Below are 15,033 nucleotides of genomic sequence, written 5' to 3'. Positions count from 1 at the left end.
TCCTCTCCCTGCCTTTTTCCCTCTCCCTGTTTCCTGCAGCCTCCCCTGCTTCTCCCAGCAGGCTCTGATCCTGCTGTGGGCAGGGAAAGCAGCTCGGTGTGTGACAGCCAAGTGCCATGGGAACCGCAGCGCCGGCAGCCTGCACCCAGCCTCTCCTCCTCTCCTGCTCCTCCCGGGGCCAGCCCCAGCAGCAGCCATCCTCACAGGAGCTTTGCAGGGGTACTGGCCTGGAAAATCCCACCAGTGCCTGCCCCCAGCCCCAGAATGCCTGAGCAGAGCAGAGGGCATCTCCCCCAGCAGCGAGGGAGCCAGCATCAGCTCCCCCTGCTCCCTCCAGCCAGACCCAGCCCCCAGCCTGGAAGCACCAAACCAGGAGCAGCTGCTGCAGTCCTCAGCAGGCTCCCAAGGCTTGGAGCTGGCAATGCTGCAGCACTGGGCTCAGCTGAGGGTGAGCAGGTGGGGCAGGCAGGAGTCAGGGACTGCCCTCTGTGTCCCTCAGCATGCTGGGGGCCCCCCCGAGGGCTGGCAGAGCAGGCAGGCTCCAGGCCATGCAAGGGGCATGCAAGTGGTGTGACCCCTGCTGCAGCCACCCAGGATGGGATGGGACACAGCTCCCTGAGGGGCATGGATCATGGAGTCACAGGCAGAGAGCTGCAGACTGGGCTGGGTTGGAAAGGACCTTCAAGACCACCCAGCTCCAGCCCCCTGCCATGGGCAGGGACCCCTCCCACAGCACAGGCGGCTCAGGGCCTCATCCAGCCTGGCCCTCAGCACCTCCAGGCAGGAGGCAGCCACAGCCTCCCTGGGCAGCCTGTGCCAGGCCCTCCCCAGCCTCACTGCAGAGAATTTCTTCCTCCTCTCCACTCTCAGTCTCCTCTCTCCCAGCTTCAGCTCTGGGATGATTCAGACTGGAAGACATTTCACATCATCCAGTCCAGGCCTTACCCCAGCACTGCCAGGGCCCCACTGAGCCACAGCCCTCAGCACCACAGCCACACACCTCTGAACCCCATTGTCCTGGGCAGCCTGTTCCAGGGCTTGACAACTCTTCTGGGGGAGGAATTATTCCTCATTCCTCATATCAACCTTAGCCATATCCCCTGAGGCAGCTTGAGGCCATTGCCTCTTGTCCTTGGGAGCAGAGCCCAAGCCCCAGCTGGCTGCAGCCTCCTCTCAGGGAGCTGCAGAGAGCAAGGAGGTCTCCCTCAGCCTCCTCTTCTCCAGGCTCAACCCCCCCAGCTCCCTCAGCTGCTCCTCCCCAGCCCTCTTCCCCAGACCCTTCCCCAGCTCTCTTGCCCTTCTCTGGCCCTGCTCCAGCTCCTCAAGGTCCTTCTGGCAGTGAGGAGCCCAGAGCTGAACCCAGCACTCAAGCTGTGGCCTCCCCAGTGCCCAGCCCAGGGGCACCATCCCTGCCCTGCTCCTGCTGCCACCCCAGTGCTGCTCCAGGCCAGGCTGCTGCTGCCCTTCTTGCCCACCTGCATGGTCCCTGCTTGGTCCCAGACAGGGCTCCCCCTCTGAGTCCACCTGCAGCTGCCAGCAAAGGTCAGCTTTGATCACGGGATCCCACCCCCAGCAGGCACCCAAGGGATTAAGGCACAGCACAAAGTCAGGCTGGCAGCAAGCCCCCTCCTGCTCCACCACCTCCCCAGTGCCTTCCAGCTGCCCACCAAATGCAGGCACTGCCACCACCCCAGGAGATGCTGGAGCCACCAAGCCAGGGGTACCAGTGGGCCGTGGAGGGGGGAGAAGGAATGTGGCAGGGAGGCAGGAGCCCTCCCCTGGGCTGGGGCTCCCAGGGCTTAGATGGGAAACCAGAACCAGGAGGAGCCAAAACTGCTCTTGCAGGCAGCAGCAGGCAGGCTGATGGCTTCAGGGGATGAAGGCTGCTCCTCTTCACCGTTTATGACTTCAGTCTCCCCACTGCACTCCCTGCTCCTGCCACTGTGCTGCTGTGAGCTGTGCCTCCAGCTGCTGGGGCTGCTGCCTGTGAGCCAGAGCAAGGCAGTGAGGTGCAGGTGGTGCAGCCACAGTGCTGCTGCCTGAGGATGTTCCTCAAGCAAGGCAGCCTCTGGCCAGCTCTGACTGAGCAGCTGAGCACTGAAGGGTCCATGGGAGGCATTCTCCCTCTCCTCCAACCTTACCCTGACCCACCCTGCACAGCCCCACCTGTGGCCTGAGCCTCCCTCAGCTTCTCAGCAGGTGACAGCAGGCTGAGCACTGCAGGTGGCACCACAAGGGCAGGGTCCTTCCAGAGGGACCTGGGCAAGCTGGAGAGGGGGCACCATGAGAGCCTCATGAGGATCAACAAGGCCAAGGGCAAGGCCCTGCAGCTGGGTCAGCACAGCCCCCAGTACCAAGCCAGGCTGGGGGTGAAGGGCTGGGAGCAGCCCTGTGGGGAAGGCCTTGGGGGTGCTGGGGGTGCAGAGCTGGGCAGGAGCTGGCACTGAGTGCTGCCAGCCCAGCCCCATCCTGGCCTGGGCTGAGCCCCAGCAGGGTGGGCAGCAGGGGCAGGGAGGGGATTCTGCCCCTCTGCTGTGCCTGCTGAGACCTCCCCTGCAGGGCTGGGGCAGCTCTGGAGCCCTCAGCACAGCCAGGGAGCTGCTGGAGCAGGGCCAGAGGAGGCCACAGCAGTGCTGGGAGGCTGGAAGCCCTCTGCTGGGAGGCCAGGCTGGGAGGGTTGGGGCTGTGCAGCCTGCAGAGGAGAAGGCTCCAGGGAGACCTCCTGGTGGCCTTGCAGCGCTTCAAGGGGACAGAAGAGAGCTGGGGACAGACTGCTGAGCAGGGCCTGTTGGGGCAGGCCAAGGGGGGATGGTTGGAACTGCAAGAGGGAGACTGAGAGTGGAGAGAAGGGAGAAAGGTTTGGTGCTGAGGGTGGGGAGAGCCTGTGCCAGGCTGCCCAGAGAGCTGGGAGCTGCCCCATGGCTGGCAGCAGTGCAGGGCAGGTTGGTTGGGGCTGGGAGCAGCCTGCTGTGGCTGCAGCTGTCCCTGCTGGCTGCAGGCTTGCACTGGGTGAGCTTGGAAGGTCCCTTCCAGCCCAAAGCAGTCTGAGAGTCTATGAGAAGAGGAAGGACCAAGGGGATGTGGACAGTGACAGTGGCTGCAAAGCCATGGGGCACCTGCAAGCAAATCTTACCAGGAGGAGCCTCTGCCCTCTTCTGGGCAAGCCAAGCAGTGCTCCTGGGAGGCAGCCCAGGTCCCAGCCCTGAGGGGACAGCCAGCCCCAGCCCCTGCCAGCTGCAGGCTGCAGCAGCAGCCCAGGGCCAGCTGCAGAGAAGTGTCGATGCTGTGCATGGCAGCAAGCAGGGACCCAGCTCAGCTCACTGGCACACTGCTGCTGTGCCCAGGCAGGGCTCTGCCCTGTGGCATCTGCCACCCAGGAGGAGCCCTGCTGCCAGCTCTGCTCTCCACGTGCCCCAGCAGAGCTCCCAGCTGGGAGCCCAGAGCCTGCAGCAGCAGGACTCCAACCACACAGCTGGGTCCTGGGCCCCTGCCAGGGCTTCCAGCTGCCTGATCCAAAGCCTCTGCCCAGCATGGCCAGCTAGCCCAGCTGGCCTCACTGGTGTCCACCCTGCCAGGCCATCTCCAGCGCTGCTGGGGGCACCCCAGAGGAGTGCAGAGCATCCCAAAGGCAGCAGAGCCAGGCACAGGCTGCTCCTTCCAGCCTGTTCCCATCTCAGGTCTTCTCCTCCCCCTTCAAGCAGACTCACCCAGGCTCCTGCTTCCTACAGACACCCATAGGGATGTTCACTGCTCTGCTGGAGCTCCTCTCCTGTGAGAGAGTTGGGGTTGTGCAGGCTGGAGAGGAGAAGGCTACCAGGAGACCTCATTGTGGCCTTCCAGGATCTGCAGAGGGCTCCAGGAAAGCTGGGGAGGGACTTTGGAGGGTGTCAGGGAGGGATAGGACTGGGGGGGATGGAGCAAAACCAGGAGTGGGGAGGTTGAGATTGGCTGTGAGGAAGAAGTTGTTGCCCAGGAGGGTGGTGAGAGCCTGGCACAGGCTGCCCAGGGAGGTGGTGGAAGCCTCCTGCCTGGAGGTGTTTGCAGCCAGGCTGGAGGTGGCTGTGAGCAACCTGCTGCAGTGTGAGGTGTCCCTGGCCATGGCAGGGGGTTGGGGCTGGCTGAGCCTTGAGGTCCCCTCCAGCCCTGACAGTGCTGTGATTCCCTCCAAAGGCACTTGCAGAGGGAGGGTTTAGAGCCAAGTGAAGGCTTCCAGCTCCCTCCAGAAGCAGATTACAAGGCGTGGGCAGACCACACACAAACAGCTCCCTGACACCAGCTGCCTCCTGCCAGCTCCTGCCCAAACCCAGCCCTGCAGCCTCCCCAGCCCCTGGGCTGTTTCTTGGGGCAGGGGTGAGCATCAGACTGGCTGCTCCACCTGCCTGCAGAGGGTTTCACCCACAGCATCACACACAGAGCCCTAGGGGTTGGAGGGACCTCCAGAGATCCAACCCTGCCAGGGCAGGGCACCCAGGGCAGGGCACCCAGCACACATCCAAGAGGGGCTGGAAGCTCTCCACACCAGGAGACTCCACAGCCTCTCTGGGCAGCCTGCTCCAGGACTCAGCACCCTCACAGGGACAAAGTTTTCCCTCCTGTTCCCCTGGCAGCTCCTCTGCTCCAGCTTGCCCCCACTGCCCCCTGTGCTGTGCTTGGCCAGCCCTGAGCAGAGCCTGGCTCCAGCCCTGCACATCTTTAGCCCCAGCAAGGAGGGCAGCCCTCAGGCTGCTCTGCTCCCAGCCCCAGCTGCCTCAGCCTGGCCTCACAGGAGATGTTCCACTGCCCTTTTTGGGGCTGCACTGTAACAAGCAAGGAGAAGCCCATCTGAAAGGTCAGCTGCACCTCTGCTGGTGGAGTGGCCATCAGAAGCCACGGGCAGGGGCCAGCCCTCCATGCTCCCACCTCCTCATGCCCCACATTAGAGAGCAGAGGCAAACAGCACTACCAGCACAGGTTGACTCCTCTGCTCCACTGGCTGCCTCCCCCTCCAAAGCAGCCATATGGTGCTCTGTGTATGGGGAGAGTTGCCATGGAGAGCTTGCCTGCAAGCCTCCCAGCACCACAGGCTGCAGCAAGCTTCCAGAGGAGCCAAAAAAAGCCCCACGAGACTTGCAGAGCCCAGCTGGAGCTCCCCATGTGAGCAGCACCAAGCCCCAGGCTCAGGGGTGGGAGAGGGCAGGCTCTGCTGGCCCTCACCCCACCCCCTCCCCGTGATGGTTGTGGCCACAAGGCTGCTCAAGCACCCATGGGCAGCACAGATGCCGAAGTCCTCTCTCCCCTGTGGGCTCCCCAGCACAGGAAGGACCTGGAGCTGCTGGAGAGGGGCCAGAGGAGGCCACAGAGATGAACAGAGGCTGCAGAACCTCCCCTGTGGGGCCAGGCTGGGAGAGCTGGGGCTGTGCAGCCTGGAGAAGAGAAGGCTCCAGGCAGACCTCAGAGCAGCCTCCCAGGACCTGAAGGGCTCCAGGAGAGCTGGGGAGGGACTTGGGACAAGGGCTGGGAGTGCCAGGCCCAGGGCCAATGGCTTTGAGCTGGGAGAGAGGAGACTGAGAGTGGAGAGGAGGAAGGAATTCTTTGCAGTGAGGCTGGGGAGACTCTGGCACAGGCTGCCCAGGGAGGCTGTGGCTGCCTCCTGCCTGGGGGTGCTCAGGGCCAGGCTGGATGAGGCCCTGAGCAGCCTGTGCTGGTGAGAGGGGTCCCTGCCCAGGGCAGGGGGTGGCACTGGGTGGTCTGTGAGGTACCTCCCAACTCAAACCAGGTCACCTCCTTGCAAGCTCATGGCACTGACCTCACCACTCCCCTGGCAGATGGAGCTTCACCAACACAGCAGCTTTGACTTGAGTCCAGCTCTGACCAGTCAGCCACAGCCCTTAACCTCTCTCTCTTCTGTTTCCCAGCCCCTGCTTTGTTTCCTGCTGGTTATCCTTCTGCACAAAATCCTGCAGCTCCCTCTAGCCCTCAGATGTCCTCATTCTTCCCAGGGCTTTGAAGAGTCCTTGACCAAACACTGCTATGGAAAGCTTCTGGAAGGATCCCCTCTGCCCCAGCACATCTGCATGAACTCCCACTGCTGCACTGCTACCAGATCCCAGCAGCCTGGGGCTGGAAGGGAGCTCTGGAGCTCCCCCAGCCCAAGCCCTGCCCCAACAGGCACCCACAGCACCCTGCCCAGCAGCACAGTGCCCAGGGGGGGTTGGAAGCTCTCCACACCAGGACACTCCACAACCTCTCTGGGCAGCCTGCTCCAGGCCTCCAGCAGCCTCACCCCAAACAACTTTCTCCTCCTGCTCAGCTCCAACCTCCTGCCTGACACTTGCTGCCCCTTGCCCCTTGTGCTGGCCCTGGGCAGCACTCAGCAGAGCCTGGCCCCAGCCTCTTGCCCCCCACAGCTCCTTTAGCTCTTGTTGAGCATTGCTCAGCTGCCCTCTGGGGCTGCTCTTCTGCAGGCTCTCAGCCCCAGGGCTCTCAGCCTTTGCTCCAGGCCCCTCAGCAGCCTCCCCTGGACTCTTTCCAGCAGGTCTCTGTCTCTCTGGAACTGAGGATCCCAGCACTGGATCCAGGGCTCCAGCTGTGGCCTCCACAGGACAGCATAGAGGAGGAGCAGAAGTCCCAGGGGGCAGGAAGCTCCCAAAAGAGCTTCGAGAAGCTGCCTCCAGGAGAGAGGGTCTCAGAGCCAAGGCACCTTGAGCAGAGAGCTGTGGGGACACAGTGACACCCAGGTCACACACAGCCACTTCTGTTGCCTTCCCAGAGGAGTGACCTGGAAAAGCTGAGTCCCTCCCAGGGACTTCAGACATCTGCCTGCACCCCCACGAGCCCAGGCAGGCTCCTGGGGCAGGGAGCAGAGCAGGCTGGGGCAGGGCAGGGCCACCCTGTCAGCTGTGTGCATGGCACAGAGCAGCCCCAGAATGGCCAAGATGAAGCTCTGACTGGCTGGGGAGAGGACAGCCTGGGGAAACCAAACTCCCTCACTGGGCAGCTGCTGGAAAGCAAGGAGCCAGGCAGGGGATCCAAAGTGCCAGGAGTTTAGAAAGGCAGAGTCATGGTCACAGAATCATTTGGGCTGCCAAAGCCCTTCCAGCTCCTCCACTCCAACCATCCTCTGCCCCTGCCCAGGCTGGGGCTGAGCCATGGCCCTCAGCACCACAGGCTGCCTCAGGGAAACACCTCCAGGGCTGGAGCCTCAGCCCCCTCCCTGGGCAGCCTGCTGCAGTGCTCCAGCAGCCTCCTGCTGCACAACTTGCTCCTCACATCCCATCTCCATCTGCTCTGCTCTCATCTCAAACCATTGCCCCTGGGGCTGTCCCTGCAGGCCTTTAGGAACAGTCCCTCCCCAGCTCTCCTGGAGCCCTTCAGGTACTGGGAGGCTGCTCTGAGGTCTCCCTGCAGCCTTCTCTTCTGCAGGCTGCACAGCCCCAGCTCTCCCAGCCTGGCCCCACGGAGGAGGTTCTGCAGCCTCTGCTCATCTTGGTGGCCTCCTCTGGCCCCTCTCCAGCAGCTCCAGGTCTCTCCTGTGCTGGGGGCACAGCACTGGCTGCCCAGCTGCAGTGAGGTCTCAGCAAGCTACCTGCTTCCATCTTCCTCAGCTTGGGAGGCCAACCCTGCCTGCTCTGTGGTGAGGATGGAGAAGACATTCCCCAGCTTCCTGAGCTGAGCTGAGCACTAACAATCCTCAGTGCACAGCTAACCTCCAAAGCTGGAGAAAGGAGCAGGCAGGACCCCAGGCAGGGCCAGCACCCATCTGCAGCCTGCCCCCAGGCACAGCCCAGCCCCCAGCCCAGGCAGCACTGCCAGCTGCAGGTGTGGCACCAAGCAGCACACAGCAGGAACTGAGGCAGCAGATGGACAGTGATGGTTGTGACCACAATGCTGCCCAAGCACCCATGGGGAGCACAGATGTCAAAGTCCTCTCTCCCCTATGGGCTCCCCAGCACAGGAAGGACCTGGAGCTGCTGGAGAGGGGCCAGAGGAGGCCACAGAGATGAGCAGAGGCTGCAGAACCTCCCCTGTGGGGCCAGGCTGGGAGAGCTGGGGCTGTGCAGCCTGCAGAAGAGAAGGCTCCAGGCAGACCTCAGAGCAGCCTCCCAGGACCTGAAGGGCTCCAGGAGAGCTGGGGAGGGACTTGGGACAAGGGCTGGGAGTGCCAGGCCCAGGGCCAATGGCTTTGAGCTGGGAGAGAGGAGACTGAGAGTGGAGAGGAGGAAGGAATTGTTTGCTGTGGTGGTGGGAGGGGTCCCTGCAGGGACTTGCCGGGCTGCAGACGCGCTGCAGGGATGCGCCGGGCTGCAGACGGGCTGCAGGGACGTGCCGGGCTGCAGGGACGCGCCGGGCTGCAGGGACGCGCCGGGCTGCAGACGGGCTGCAGGGACGCGCCGGGCTGCAGGGACGCGCTGCAGGGACGCGCCAGGCTGCAGACGGGCTGCAGGGACGCGCCGGGCTGCAGGGACGCTGCAGGGACGCGCCGGGCTGCAGGGACGCTGCAGGGACGCGCCGGGCTGCAGGGACGCTGCAGGGACGCGCCGGGATGCAGACGGGCTGCAGGGACGTGCCGGGCTGCAGGGACGCGCCGGGCTGCAGGGACGCGCCGGGCAGCAGACGCGCTGCAGGGACGCGCCGGGCTGCAGACGCGCTGCAGGGACGCGCCGGGCTGCAGGGACGCGCTGCAGGGACGCGCCGGGCTGCAGGGACGCGCTGCAGGGACGCTGCAGGGACGCGCCGGGATGCAGACGGGCTGCAGGGACGTGCCGGGCTGCAGGGACGTGCCGGGCTGCAGGGACGCGCCGGGCTGCAGGGACGCGCCGGGCTGCAGACGCGCTGCAGGGACGCGCCGGGCTGCAGGGACGCTGCAGGGACGCGCCGGGCTGCAGACGGGCTGCAGGGACGCGCCGGGCTGCAGGGACGCGCCGGGCTGCAGACGGGCTGCAGGGACGCGCCGGGCTGCAGACGGGCTGCAGGGACGCGCCGGGCTGCAGGGACGCGCCGGGCTGCAGGGACGCGCCGGGCTGCAGACGGGCTGCAGGGATGCGCCGGGCTGCAGACAGGCTGCAGGGACGCGCCGGGCTGCAGGGACGTGCCGGGCTGCAGACGCACTGCAGGGACGCGCCAGGCTGCAGACGGGCTGCAGGAACGCGCCGGGCTGCAGACGCGCTGCAGGGACGCTGCAGGGACGCGCCGGGCTGCAGATGGGCTGCAGGGACGCGCCGGGCTGCAGGGACGCGCCGGGCTGCAGGGACGCGCCGGGCTGCAGGGACGCGCCGGGCTGCAGACGGGCTGCAGGGACGCGCCGGGCTGCAGACGGGCTGCAGGGACGCGACGGGCTGCAGACGGGCTGCAGGGACGCGCCGGGCTGCAGGGACGCGCCGGGCTGCAGGGACGCGCCGGGCTGCATTTATTCATCATCTCAGGCTCTCTTTCAAACCGAACCAGTGTGAACACTTGCCCTCTGCTCTCAAAGCACGCCACCCGTCCTGCACCCTGAACGCTGCATTTGGTACCACACATTCCAACCCACTGCTGCATTTCTAACAGACCCGCTCCAGAATGCAAGCATTAAACAGCAGAGCCTGAAGGTGGTGCTGCACAGCAGGGCCTGAAACTGGTACTCCACAGCAGGGCCTAAAGCTGCAGCTCCTCAGCAGCACACAGCTGCAGCTCCTCAGCAACAGTCAGAGGTTCTGCTCTCACCTTCCATCTCTCCTCTGCTCATGGAGTCAGCAAAGCTGCCCAGGAGCATCCTGAGCCTGCAGCCCCCAGCCCCCATGTGCTCAGAGCTGGGCACACAGCTGGGTATGACCAACAAGGTGGCATTTGGAGAGGTCCTGTGGCTGTGCCCTTGGCTCAGGAGGTGTGACAGAGGCTGTGTCTGATGGGCACCTGAGCAGCAGCCCCTTTGGGGCAGGGCTTGCAGCTGTGCAGCACTCTGGGCCCCTGGGGCAGGATTGAGCTTTCCTCTGCAGGCTGTGGGATGGAGGATGAGAGCAAAGCCCCAGTGCCACCTGCCCAGTGCCACCTGCCCAGAGCAGCCTGCTGTGGAAGGGCAGCAGGGGAACACAGGAGGTCCCCAGCAGGAAGGCACAGAGTGGGGAAGGTCTGAGCTGCCGTGGGCCCCCTGTTACAGATGCCTCTGCAGCAGAGGGCTGGAGGGGAGCTCAGCCCCCACCACAGCAGCTCTCCTCCATCCCAGCCCAGTGCATGCAGCCCTCACTGCCCATCCCCTGCGGGCAGGGAGGCTTCCACACGCTCAGCAGACAACCCCCCCAGAGTCACAGACTGCCCCGGGCTGGAAGGGACCCCCTGAGGGCATCTTGCCCAAGCCCCCTGCAGGCAGCAGGGACTCCCGGGCTGCAGGGCCAGGGGCTCCAGGGGCAGGCCCAGCGCTTCCCGAGCCTCTCAGCAGCAGCCAGGCAAGAGACAAAGCAAGCCCAGCGCCTCCCCGGGAGGCTCAGCTGCCCCTGTGCCCGGCAGAAGGGGCCAGGGCCGAGGAGCAGGTGGGCTCCGCACCGAAGCAGCAGAGCCATGGTGCTGCCGGCTCCCCCCTGCACCCCCAGGGCCAAGGAGCTGCCAGCAGCAGCACTCCAAAGGACAAGTGGGGGAGGGAGTCTCTTTTTTTTTCCTCTTTTTTCAGGTCTATCTAAATTTGAAATGGAGATTTAAGTCCTCCCTGGTTCCAGGGGCTGGAGGAACACTCATCCTCCTAAATCCCTTATCCCCACGAGCAGCACACACGGAGCTGTGCCAGGGCTGAGCAAGGAGCAATGCAGAAGACATAATCAGAGCAATTCTGCTGCTATTCCTGCTGGTGACTCAACCTCGAGTCCCCATCCAGGGCAGCCCCCATCCCCCGTGGCAGCTGTCCAGAGGCAGCTGTCCTACCTTCAGCCATCAAAGGAGCTGAGGGGCTGGAGCCAGGGCCAGGAGGAGGCAGGAGCAGCAGGGAAGCCCTCACTGCAGCGATGCTGCACGGAGAAAGAGCTCAGCAGAGCTGGGGAGAACGTAGGAAGTGCTCCCAGCAGTGCCAGATAGTCCTGAGCCGAGCAAACGTGCCCAGGGAGCTGCTCCTTCCATCTGCTGAGCTCCAGCAGGGGCCTGCCTCGTGAAAAGCAAATGCCCTGAGTACGAGGCTGGCTCTGGGTCACCCCTGACAAGCTGTGCTTAGATGTCACCAGCAGCCTGCTGCAAACAGCCCCAGGGTCCCACAGCAGGTAGGGAGACAGTGAAGGTGCACACACACAGCTCCCAAACTCACACAGTCCCCAGCCAGGGCCCAGGCTTTGGGCTTCTGGAAAGATCCCTGCAAGGGAAGCTTTCCTTCAGCACAGCTAAAGCCTTCTGCAATGCAGAGCCCATGCTCTGCAGACCCCCAGCCAGACCCACCCCTGGTTTATGTTCCCAGGCAGAGCCAGCCCCCAGCACAGCCTGGGCTCTCCAACAGGGCCAGCAGGGATCTGTGCCACCAGGGCACGGCCAGCCTGGTGACAGAGACGAGCTGGGAGCCAGCAGCAGCTCCCCACAGGCTCAGCCAGGCACTGAGCAGCTGATGGCTCCTGAGCTATGATCTCAGAGCTGTCACCTCAGCACTAGCAGAGCCAGAGGCAGCACAGCCCTGGAGCAGGGGAAGGCTGAGCCGGGCTGGGAGCACAGCCTGCATGTGCTGAGCACCAGGACAGCAGCATGGACCTGAGCTCACTGCCCTGCCCTGGGCTGCAGCAAGCAGTGTGGCCAGCAGGGCAAGGCAGCTTCCCCTCCCCCTCTACTCTGCCCTGCCTTAAGAAGGCCACAGCTGGAGTCCTGGGTCCAGCTCTGGGCTCCCCAGTTCAGGAGGGACAGAGAACTGCTGGAGAGAGTCCAGGGCAGGCTGCAGAGCTGAGGGTCCTGGAGCAGCTCTGGGAGCAGCAAAGGCTGAGAGCCCTGGGGCTGAGAGCCTGCAGAAGAGCAGCCCCAGAGGGCAGCTGAGCAATGCTCAGCAGGAGCTAAAGGAGCTGTGGGGGGCAAGAGGCTGGGGCCAGGCTCTGCTGAGTGCTGCCCAGGGCCAGCACAAGGGGCAAGGGGCAGCAAGTGTCAGGCAGGAGGTTGGAGCTGAGCAGGAGGAGAAAGTTGTTTGGGGTGAGGCTGCTGGAGGCCTGGAGCAGGCTGCCCAGAGAGGTTGTGGAGTGTCCTGGTGTGGAGAGCTTCCAACCCCCCCTGGGCACTGTGCTGCTGGGCAGGGTGCTGGGGGTGCCCTGCTGGGGCAGGGCTTGGGTGGGTGATGCCCAGAGGTCCCTGGCACTGTGTGGCTGTGAGCTGGTAGGATGCACTGCTCCCAGCCCCCATACCAGGGCAGCCCTGCCCCCAGCCAGTCCTTGCTGTGCTGCTCCACACCCTGCACCCACCCCAGCTCCACACTTCTGCCCTCAGCCTGTCCTCTGGGAGCCCCTCAGACACCTTTGGGAGGCTGACTGTGCTCCTCCTGCTCCAGGCCTCTTCCCAGCCCCACAGGGGCATCTCCACTCAGCTTGGCCTTTGGGCAGGGTGCCTGGCTCCTGAGCTGCCCACCCTCCAACACTGGCACTGCCAGGGGCTCCCCCAGCCCTGCCCCCCACACACTGCAGCCAGCTGCTGCTGCCCCTGCAGGCAGGAACTCTTCCAGCCTCAGGTCTGGGGGCTGGCCCTGCAGCTGGGTTTCCCTGCTCCCAGATGCAAGGACCTCTGAGCTGAGGCATCTGAACAAAGCTTTGACTCTTCCCACCCTCGGGCCCTGCCCTGAGCTCCTGACCACATCCCAGTGCGGGCACTGTCTGTCCCAGCACACAGGGGCCCTTTGTTCAGGGATCAGAAGCTCAGGCAGAAGGGATGGATGAGGCCAGGAGCTCCAGGAATGCAGCTTCCCCTGCCTGGCACGGCCCTGCCTGGCCAGCAGCACTCCCTCTGGCAGCAGGGGGGACCTGCAGAGGGCCATTCCCAGGGGGTTGCCCTTTGGAAGGCAGCTGTGCCAGATGTTGCAGCCCAGAGCATGGCTGGGTCACGACTGGGGGGAGCCTGAGGGCAGGCAGGGGGCTGCAAGGCAGGAGAGCAAACCTGCCCTGCTGAATGCAGAGAGGCTGCTGGGGAGCAAGCAGGGGCTGAGGCTCCAAGGGCTTTAAGCCTGCAAAGGACATCCCAGGGGTGGGCACAGCCCTGGCCAGCAGCCAGCTCGGGGCAGCACTGCCCACACTTTGTGTTTGCCACCCAAAGCCCTCCAGCAGCTCCTGCAGCACCCACAGCAGGCATGGTGCAGGCCCCTGGGGTCAGGCTGAAGGCCATGGAGATGAGCAGAGGCTGCAGAGCCTCCCCTGTGGGGCCAGGCTGGGAGAGCTGGGGCTGTGCAGCCTGCAGAAGAGAAGGCTCCAGGCAGACCTCAGAGCAGCCTCCCAGGACCTGAAGGGCTCCAGGAGAGCTGGGGAGGGACTTGGGACAAGGGCTGGGAGTGCCAGGCCCAGGGCCAATGGCTTTGAGCTGGGAGAGAGGAGACTGAGAGTGGAGAGGAGGAAGAAATTCCTTGCAGTGAGGCTGGGGAGACTCTGGCACAGGCTGCCCAGGGAGGCTGTGGCTGCCTCCTGCCTGGAGGTGCTCAGGACCAGGCTGGATGAGGCCTTGAGCAGCCTGTGCTGGTGGGAGGTGTCCCTGCCCATGGCAGGGGCTGGCACTGGGGGATCTCTGAGGTCCCTTCCAACCTAAGCCATTCTCTCACTCTGTGCCTCTCACCAGCCCCTGTCCCTCAGTCAGGTCCTCACCAAACAGAGACTCCTGCTCCTGCCCTGAGCTCCCCAAGTGCTTGAGCAGAACCCCTCCAACCATGCTGCTCACAGGACCTGCAGGTTGCAGGCATGCAGCAGTCACTGGCTGTCCCCAGTTCTCTGCCCCTTGCCCCTTGCCCTGTCCCTGGGCACCACTGACAGGAGCCTGGCCCCAGCTCCTGCCCCCCACCCCTCAGACATTGCTCAGATCCCCTCTCAGCCTTCTCCTCCAACAGCCCCAAGGCTCTCAGCCTTTCCCCACAGCAGAGATGTTGCAGTCCCTTCATCCCAAGGCCAAGGGGCAGAAAGTGTCAGGCAGGAGGTTGGAGCTGAGCAGGAGGAGAAAGTTGTTTGGGGTGAGGCTGCTGGAGGCCTGGAGCAGGCTGCCCAGAGAGGCTGTGGAGTGTCCTGGTGTGGAGAGCTTCCAACCCCCCCTGGGCACTGTGCTGCTGGGCAGGGTGCTGGGGGTGCCCTGCTGGAGCTCCAGAGCTCCCTTCCAGCCCCTGCCAGGCTGCTGGGCTCTGGGATTTACAGAGATACTGCTTAGCTGCCTTCACAAGAGAGAATCTTCCACCAGGCCTCCCCTCAGTGGCTGCAGGGAGCTGCAGAGTCGCAGGGAATGCAGCAGAACTCTTCTAAGAATAGGCCCCAGCTAATTAAGCAAACCTCATTAAGAGGGACAGGCAGCAGCAAGCACAGCCTCTCCCTTCCTCACACAGGGCTGAGCCATGCAGCCTGGCACAGCAGCTGCCACCCCTGAGAACTGCTGAGCCCTGAGACTCCCAGAAGCTCTCTCTGTGCCCTGCCCTGGCTCTGTCCAGGGCAGCACAGGAGAGCTCTGCCTCTCCTGACCACCCTGCCAAACACCAACCAACCTCCTCCCAGCTCCAGAAAGGAGGCCTTGGCTGGAGCTGCTGTTTCCATCCAGGTAACACCACACCACTGAATTATTGAGGAGAAACACAAGCCAGAGCTCTCCTCCACCAGCCAGGGATTAGTAATCAATAGTCTGCTGCACCTCCTCCTGCTCCAGGAGAGCTGGGAGTCAGCAACAGCCACCAAGGCTGGGAGTGCCACCAACCACCACAGTCCTCAGCAGCAAGAAGCTGCTGTGGGGAGTGGGGAGCACCAGGAGGGACAACTGGCAGCAAGGCAGGAGCCACTTGGAGGCTTTTCCACTCATGAGCCAACAGACTTGGTGTAGGAGTCACCAGCTCCTGCCCTTGGGGCACAACCACCCCAGGAAGGCTCCAGGATGGGGGCAGAGGGGCTGCAAAGTGCCCAG

General features: G+C 64.2%; 1 protein-coding gene across 1 annotated transcript in view; it reads right to left on the bottom strand.

Moving 5' to 3' along the window:
- Positions 1 to 15,033, bottom strand: part of RAB11FIP3 (RAB11 family interacting protein 3) — an 88,850-nt gene that overhangs the window by 48,064 nt on the left and 25,753 nt on the right. The window lies entirely within an intron of this gene.

Source organism: Dryobates pubescens, chromosome 4 (genome assembly GCF_014839835.1).
Source record: "Dryobates pubescens isolate bDryPub1 chromosome 4, bDryPub1.pri, whole genome shotgun sequence".
Taxonomy (NCBI): Eukaryota; Metazoa; Chordata; class Aves; order Piciformes; family Picidae; genus Dryobates; species Dryobates pubescens.
The sequence above is the reverse complement of the archived record's forward strand: the minus strand, read 5'-3'. Positions and strand labels throughout refer to the sequence as shown.